This window comes from Lathyrus oleraceus, chromosome 5 (assembly GCF_024323335.1).
Source record: "Lathyrus oleraceus cultivar Zhongwan6 chromosome 5, CAAS_Psat_ZW6_1.0, whole genome shotgun sequence".
NCBI classification, from domain to species: Eukaryota; Viridiplantae; Streptophyta; class Magnoliopsida; order Fabales; family Fabaceae; genus Lathyrus; species Lathyrus oleraceus.
Window position 1 is genome coordinate 256,183,183 of NC_066583.1, and position 9,510 is coordinate 256,192,692.

The following is a 9,510-nucleotide window of genomic DNA, read 5'->3' on the forward strand; positions in this document are numbered from 1 at the left end:
GTTCTGCCAATTGCCTCTTCACTTAGGAGGACTTTCATATGTACAGGGACAAATTAAACATACACAAACATTGCCTCTTAAGGAGGACTTCAGACAGTTGCCTGGCCAAGTAACAGGCCAGGTCTTCCAGACTACATGAAGATGAAGGGATTATACCTCAAAGCAAGTTGCTATTAAAGCAAAGCAAAGCAAGTTCAAAGAACTAAGCAACTAATGGTACCTGAAATAGTCAAACAGATCAGTACACAATTCACAAATTAAAGCAACAGGAAGTAAGAATCAACAGTCAATGCAATTAACAAATGGGCAAAGCACAATGCTCAAGGCACATGAGCCAAGCAACCTACAAAACAAAGAGGTTAGCTCATGATAATCAAATGAACTCAATCAAATTGTAATGATCTCTTTGAAGCATTTGTAGCTTAACCTGAAAACAAGAACTCAAACATAAGCCACAGGACCACTAGGACAAGCCTAGGGTCAAAAATGAATGAGAAAGTCAAAACAGCAAGCAATGTCCAATCAAAATCAAATTCAAACATTTAGGAAGCAAACCCAATTGGTTTCATGTTCATATCATGCATCATCATCATTTCATAAGCAAAAGAAGTCAAAGCATGGCAAATGAGAGCTCATAGAAGTCAACAGAAAGACTTGCATCAAAAACAAACTCAAACATTTCCAAAAATCACCAAATAAATCATGATCAATCCTAACACATAGCATGGTAAGCATGTCAAATTTCATCTCATTTGGACAAGTGGAAGGCAGTCAATGAAAATCAGAAAGTCAAAGCAATTTTGAACATGCTCAAAGAAGTCAACCAAACATGCATCAACTTAGAAAAATCATAAGTCAGAGATGGTGTATGATAAATGAATGGGACTAAAACCATGGCAAAGCTTAGGATGTCTAGTTATCTCATGTAAAATTTCATGTCCATCTAATAAAGTATGAGGATTTCACAAATGAAATCGCAACATGCATCACAATAAGTCCACATTTTGGTCAAACAGGGGAGAAAATCTCAAAAAATTAGGAAATGGCATAATTAATTCCAAGAAAAAATCACCAGTGAACTAGACATATAAGAGTAGGTTTATGCAAAAAATCAGCTCATTTGGAGGTCAAGAAGCATGGATACAAAAATCAAGAAGTTGCACATCCATGGTGTGACACAAGTTGTCACACCCTACTTCAAAAATTCACAACTATCAAACCACATAAGATAAATTCATGATCTTTACATCAAAATAAACATGAATGAGTGTAGATTAAGCACAAAAAATTTCAGATCAAATGGATAATGCCTCACAATTTCACAAAAGATTTGGCAAGATGTACAAAATTTGGTCACATTCTACAAACCCTAATGCCATTTAAAATTTACTCATCCAAAAAATCAGCAAAAATAATGATATAAAACTAGGGATCATGATGAAGATGATGCAAAAATTCCCATGAAATTTGGAATTGAAATGAATGATTTATGAATTTTGCAAATGAACCATGTCAAATGAAATAAAAATATGAAATTAAATGAATTAAAATGGATTTAAACTGAGAATGACACGGCTGTAAATATGTGGTTCATTAAACGGGACGACGTCGTTTTGGGGCACAAAATAAAATGTTTCTATTGGCTGGCATGTGGAACAGTAGCATGCAACGTATAAAACAGATTCTGGGCATGGCAATTGCATTCTAGGGTTTCAGACATGAACAGGATGAATACTCATCATCCCCAAATCGTGTTTCAACAGAAATTTCCCAGAATTCCAAATTGAGCATACATAAACGATCAGCAAAGCATGGCAAACACAAATCCAACATCAATTTTCATCAAAACATACTGTGTATCATGAATCGAGCAAGAATCAAAAACATCAACAAACTACATTTCAGCATAACTCTAGCAATAGTCAACCATTTTCAAAAACAAACACATCATGAAGCTCAGCATGGAGAGATCTACACTAAGCATGGCATGGATTAGAGAAAGAAAGTGGTCGAAACCTTACTTGTTTTTGGAGCAAATGGAGCAACAGTGATGGATTGGTGATGTGAGCTCGAAACAGGTGTTCTTTAAGTTCCCAAATGAAGAATGGTTGAAGAACTTAGGCTCAAAAGTGCTTGGAAATGCCTCAATCCAGATCTGCCATTGTTGGAAGCTTGAAGAAACAGACCACGAAAAGATGGTTACAGCTAGTGTTCTTTCCTTGCAAAGGCCTCCAAATGCTTTGTATGTGAAGGAACCAACAATAGATGAAAGGGTTCTTTTGTGTCTCTTTGAGAATTTCGAAAAATGAAGAAAATGTTCTTTGAGAGCAAAGGGTTTTTTGAGTGAGTGTGAGGCTGCTACTAGGGTTCAATTCTGCAGACAATGAGTTATATATGGTCTGTTTAACATTGGCTAAGTGAATGCTAATCAAGTTTAGTCTTAATGAAACCATTTGCCAATTTTGCTAAACTTCATCCATTTGCACATGGGAGTATGTTCTGCCCGAGTTTGGGCTTTGCACAAGTCAGAAATGAGGTCCTAAAACAATCCCAATTGGCCACTTGAATGGAAAATGAATAATTCAAAAAGTCAAAATTGCACCTCACTTGAAATTAAACATGCTAGGTTCAAAAGTGCCATTTTGATTGGCAATGTTTTGGCACATGAAATTTACATTTTTGGAAAGAGGAGGTAAAATGTGGTTTGTTGGAAAAAACCTCACCAATTTTGGCCAAATGGTTTGAGAGATATGGCCTTTTGAAGTTCAAGATTTTGTGAAAATGAATTGATCATATCTTAACAACCATACATGGGAATTGAGAGTTCTTGGACTTTTTGAAAATGGGAGAACAAGATCTTCAACTTTCATGTTGGGCAAAAATTCATTTGAAGCTTGTATCATGATGTAAGCTTGGGATCAAGAAGTTTCCATTTTTGGTAGTTAAAAATTACAGGTACAGTTTCTATTTTTGGAAATTTTCTGATTGGCTTCAAATTCTTCAATGATATTGTTTGCCATGATATATGAGGCCTATTGGGACATGAATAAACTCTCTCAAACCAAATCCATCCATCAAAACCATAAAATCAACCACAGTTGACCAAGTTTGACTTTTCTAGGGTTTCTGACTGATTGTGCATGGACTGATGACCTCTGAGCCTCCAATCTTTGACCTAATCACTTCAAATGGACCTCCAAGTCATGTGAATATGTTGGACCAACCCTAGGGCCTTGGCTCCTTGAGAAACACCTTGCTTGCTTGGTTGACTGATCTCCTGATCAATTTGACCTAATTCTCTTGATTTGCTTGCACTTGAGGCAACTGGGACAATGCAATGCTATGCAGTGGACCATGATATGCTATGACCTAATATGAAAATGTATGTACAATGATAGGTGCAAATTTGAGGTGCTACAGCTACCACTGGTCATAAGGTTGCTCAACTCAATCAGAGACGTCAAAGGTTCACGGTGAAAGCTGTAGGAACAAGTCTTCCGCTTCAACTCTGGGACTGTTGCCATCTCTATCAGTGAACAAGCTCTGGAATGTACCTGAGAAATGATATGCATGCAGGGATTAGTTTTTTTTTTCTTTTCTTTCCTTTTCTCTTTTTTTTTCTTTTTTTTTTGCGTATTTTTTTTTTGAAAATAAACATGTTATGATGCAAATGATGCAGACAAGGCTGGTTGGCTGTGTCTCTCAGAACACAGGATCAAAACTTCGGCTTGAACTTGGAACCACAAATTCATCTGAAACCCAAAGTCATCTGAGACCCCAAAATTCTGAACCAATAGTCACCAACAGGATCACAAGTCACCAACAAGTCACCAACAAGTACCTGTACCTGTAATAATGATCATCCCCTCCCCACTCACGGGTGTCGTCTAGGCCAGGGTAAGGTCGAGAGAAACGCAGCATAAATAACCTTTCGCAGAACATCATCATATACACACCCGAAGTATGTAACGATAATGTCCCACCAGGGTCTGAACTGCTCGTGATATCAATGTTCCGCTAAGTGGCGCAATACCACCCGCTTCCCATGAATCACTCTATTCCTAGGTATCCTAGATTTCACTCATAGCCTGGGTATTGGGCCTTTTACCTCATGTAACTCCCACCCCAACAGAGAGAAACAGACAACCAGCCAGCCAGGTGAACAGATGAATATGAATGCAAACATTAATGCAAACATAAATGCAAACAATAAATAAATGAATGCAATAAATAACAGCAAACAACAACCAAAACCCTAACCTAGAGAGCGCTAGGAGAGACTCGCTTAGGGAAGATGGACCAGCACAGGTCAACCTCTCTAGTCGTCCCCAGCAGAGTCGCCAGCTGTCGCATTACGCGAAAAACCGGCGGGAAAACATGAACAACAGAGCCGCCACCGTGCGTTATTTATCCCAAAAGAGGGAAAGGAAACGCTCGGAGTAAACCTGGAAAGAACATGGTCTCGCGACCAAAGAGAATGGGATCGGGAGTCGGTTATGCGAAGGGAAGGTATTAGCACCCCTACGCATCCGTCGTACTCGACGGGATCCACGCACAATAGGAAGGAAAATGGTTGCTAAAACACTGCTCAAACACACACACACTGGCTGAAAGAGACACAAGAAAACAGACAAGACTGACTCGGCAGGATGTCGCATCCTGGGCCTACTTAGTCTATCAAGCATAGACATCAGAGTCGAAGTAGTTCGGACTGGGGAAACGACACATGCTCGCTAGGATATCGCATCCTATGCATACGTATCTTCCCGGACGAGGGAAGAATCAGAGCATTCGTAGCTCGGCTGACACACACACAAACAAACACTGGCAAAGGCAAACGTGGAGCCCGAATGCCAATCGCTGGACTTACATCAGCATCCGAACCAAAACACACACAAGAAGGCAAACATGGAGCCCGAATGCCAATCACTGGACTTACATCAGCATCCGAACCAAACAAACCCACGATGGAACCCGAATGCCACTCGATGGACTTACATCAGCTTCCAAGCACACGACAACACAAAACAAAGACACAGGCGCCCGGAGAGATCTGCTCATCTCCTGCCTACGTACCTCATCTGGTATGAGGATCAGGGCGACGTAGTTCCCCTACAGAGGGAAAAAGGACTAGCATAACCAGATAACAGAGGAAGACACAACACTAGGGAGACTACGACTCGAGCCTAGATGTTATCATGCAAAATCATCCCTAAGTTAAGGTTTCTAGCTAACTGGCACAGGGAGCCAGCCTATCCTAATCATGACTTGCACAGGAAGCAAGCCACACACACACTTAACTTGCACAGGAAGCAAGCCAAGCAAAACCTAACTTGCACAGGAAGCAAGTCTAAACTAACCCTAACTTGCACAGGAAGCAAGTCAAACAAACATACAAGCACAGGTAGCACACACTATACACAAGCAAGGGCTCACACAAGGGTTAGGTTTTAGTCGAGGGGTCATATCAACCTCAACAAACAAACCTCTGGAACTGGGTAATGTTAGCTCTTAACCTTGCCATTGAGGGGCTAAGGTGAAGCAGATGATAGGTGAGTGAAGATAAGACTTCACAGCTCTTATCCCTGGCCTGGGAGAGCTTAAGACAAGAATGGGTGGGTTCAGAAAGTGGGAACCCTTCTACTCATTTGATACTGACTCAACTGTACAATTGTACAAGATCTTGGGTTTGTATCTGCAATGCATCAACACAGTGGTGTGAGCAAAGCAGATGACACACAGAATAGCAGGGGATAGGTTGCTTATCCCTTGGGTTCTGCCAATTGCCTCTTCACTTAGGAGGTCTTTGACTATGTACAAGGACAAATGTAAACAGTCACAAACATCGCCTCTTAAGGAGGACTTCAGACAGTTGCCTGGCCAAGTAACAGGCCAGGTCTTCCAGACTACATGAAGAAAAGGAAATATACCTCAATGCAAATTGCTATAAAGCAAAGCAAAGCAAAGTCCACAAGGAACTATAAGCAACTAAAGTACCTGAAATCAGTCAGACAACATTAGTACACAAGTCAAAGTTAAATCAAAATGAAACCAAGGTCAACAGTCAACACAAGCAGATAAATGGGCAATGCACAAAGCTCAAGGCATGTGAGCCAAGCCACCTACAAAACAAACAAGTTAATCAATGATATTCAAGCAAGCTCAATCAAAAAAGAATTGGTCTCATTGGTTAATTGTTGGTCAACCTGAAAACATGAACTCAAATGTGAGTAGCAGGACCACTAGGGCAAGCCTAGGGTCAAAAGAGAATGAAAAAGTTAAAACAGCAAAGGGCAAGTATCCAAAATCATGTTCAAACAATCAAGAAACAAAACCAATTAGGCTCACATTCATACCAAACATCATTACCATTTCATGAACAATTTATGTCAAAGCAGGGCATTTAGAAGCTCATAGAAGTCAACAGCAAGACTTAACTCAAAAGCAATCTTAAACATTTCCAAAAATCACCAAATAAATCATGATCAATCAAAACCCACAGCATGGTAAGCATGTCAAATTTCATCTCATTTGGACAAGTGGAAGGCAGTCAATGAAAATCAGAAAGTCAAAACAATTTTGAACATGCTCAAAGAAGTCAACCAAACATGCATCAACTTAGAAAAATCATAAATCAGAGATGGTGTATGATAAATGAATGGGACTAAAACCATGGCAAAGATGAGGATGTCTAGTTATCTCATGTAAAATTTCATGTCCATCTAATAAAGTATGAGAATTTCACAAATGAAATGGGAACAAGTGTCACAAAAAGTCAACATATGACCAAGCAGGGGAGAAAATCTCAAACAATTAGGAAATGCCACAAATAATTCCAAGAAAATTCACATGTAAACTAGACATCCAAGAGTACATTCATGCAAAAATTCCAACCAATTTGAGTTCAAGAAGCATGGTAATGAAAATCATGAAGTTGGACATCAATGGTGTGACACAAATTGTCACACCCTAATTCAAAAATTCATAACTCAACAACCAGATAAGATAAATTCACAAACTCTACACCAAAATCACCATGAATGTGTCTAGTTTAAGCACAAAAAATTTGGGAGCCATTGGATAAAGTGTCACCATTTCACAAATGTTTTGGCAAAGTGTACAAAATATGAGCACATGTCACAAACCCTAATACCAATTAAAATCCACTCATCAAAAAAATCTGGAAAAAATATGATAAAAAACTAGAGATTGTGATGAACATGATGCAAAAAATCCCATGAAATTTGGATTAAAATTGAGAGCTCTATGATTTTTTGAAGATAGCCATGCCAAATGAAATAAAAATTGCAAAAGAAATTAAATTAATTGATAATTAAATCTGGCAGTGGCAAAAACGTAATATCCCTGCCCTTTAAGTGAAACGATGCGTTTCACTTAAAGAGGTGTCACGCACCCATTGGCTTCATGGCCCAGTAACACCAAAATCATGCAAGGCTTGGCCAAACGCGATCAAAACGATTTTGGGCTTCATCTTCCTAGGGTTTTGATGGAACAGTACGTGTTCTTCATCATGAAGAACAAAATTCCCAGAAATGGGAAATGAGCATGGCAATCAAATCAGCAAACAACATATGATCCGAATCCAGGCTTGGTTTTCAGTAATTTGAGCTAAACATCAAGAATCGAATCAAAAACATATTCCACTATCAAACTTTAGATCCATGTAACTTTCAGCATACTTAACCATTTTTAGTGGTTTAAGTTTCAGAATGACCAGCGCAACAAGACCTAGCTAAAGCATGTCATAGTTTTAAGAATAGTGAAAATCGAAAAACTCACCAAGGTTGAAGTACAGTTGTGATTTAGAGGTTCTTTGATGGTTTTGACTCGAAACAGATGAAGCTCCAAGCTTGCAATGATGAATGATGAAGATGGTTTGGCTCAAAACAGCTTGGAATGGATGCAAACAACTTCTGCCATTAAAGGAGCTTGAAGAAAACAGTCGAGCAAATGGCTTTCCAGTTGGTGCTTTAGGCTTGAAATCAAATTCAAATGATATGTATGTGATGATACCAACAAGAAGTGTGCAAGCTCTTTTGTAATTTTTGAAGAATTTTGAAAGATGAAGAAAAATGGTTTTTGAGAGCAATGAGTTTTCTGTTTAGACCAAGTGGCTGCTAGGGTTTCCAAGTGACAGAAAATGATGAATATATCTGCTGTTTAAGGGTACAAATCAAAGTTCATGAAAAGGTGGGATGGAGTTGGTGAAAAGTGTACTTTTGTCCAATTTTCAAGCAAGTTAGTGATGGGTGTGTGTACTGCATGAAAATGGGCTTCCAACAAGTCACAAATAACATTTCAGAACATGTTTGGATGGTAGAAATGGTTGGGAATGATTATTTGGAAAGTTCAATTTTTCACCTCACTTGAAAATAATCCATGTAGGTTCAAAAGTGCCATTTTGATCCATAAAGTTTTGGTACATGAAAATTACATTTTTGGAAAGAGGAGGTCAAATGTGACTTGTTGGAAAAAACCTCACCAAATTTGGCCAAATGGTTTGAGAGATATGGCCTTTTGAAGTTCAAGAATTTTTGAAAATGAATTGATCATAACTTGCCAACCATACATGGGAATTGAGTGTTCTTGGACTTTTTGGAAATGGGAGAACAAGATCTTCAACTTTCATGTTGGGCAAAAATTCATTTGAAGCTTGTATCATGATGTAAGTTTGAGGATCAAGACTTTCCATTTTTGGTAAATTTCAGTTACAGGTCAAGTTTCCCTTTTTGGAAATTTCTGATCTGGCTTCAAATTCTTCCATGATGGCGTTTGACATGATATATGAAGGCTATATGGACATGAATGAGACCTCTCAAACCAAATCCAACCATCAAAACCATAAAATCAGACACAGTTGACCAAGTTTGACTTTTTAGGGTTTCTGGCAAACTGTGCATTGACTGATGACTTCTGAACATCCAATCTTTGACCTAAACACTTCAAATGGATCCCCAAGTCATGTGAACATGTTGGGCCAACCCTAGGGCCTTGGCTCAATGGAATTTGTACTTGCTTGCTTGACTGACTGATCTCCTGACCAGTTTGACCTAATTCTCTTGATTGGCTTGCACTTGAGGCAAATAGGACAATGCAATGTTATGCAGTGGACCATGTTATGTTATGACCTAATATGAGAATGTATGTACAATGATAGGTGCAAATTTGAGGTGCTACACTCATCGGTGAAACATGGTGGTTCATTGATCATGCCACCTTCTCCTAATAACACTTTGGTGGAAGCCATATTTACCTGAATCTATGAGCAAGTTACATAACTCTTGATCTGATGCCAATTGTAACTATGAGATATAACCTAATAGGGGGTGAATTAAGGTTACCCAATTTTTCTTTTTTTCCACAAAAAATCTTAACTTGTTATATTTCTGAAATTTATGAATATGGTGTGTTCTTAGGATAACAAAATGTTGAAAGTTAAAGTTCTTAAAAATAAAGGACACAAAGTAATCATACTAGTTCGCCTTATAA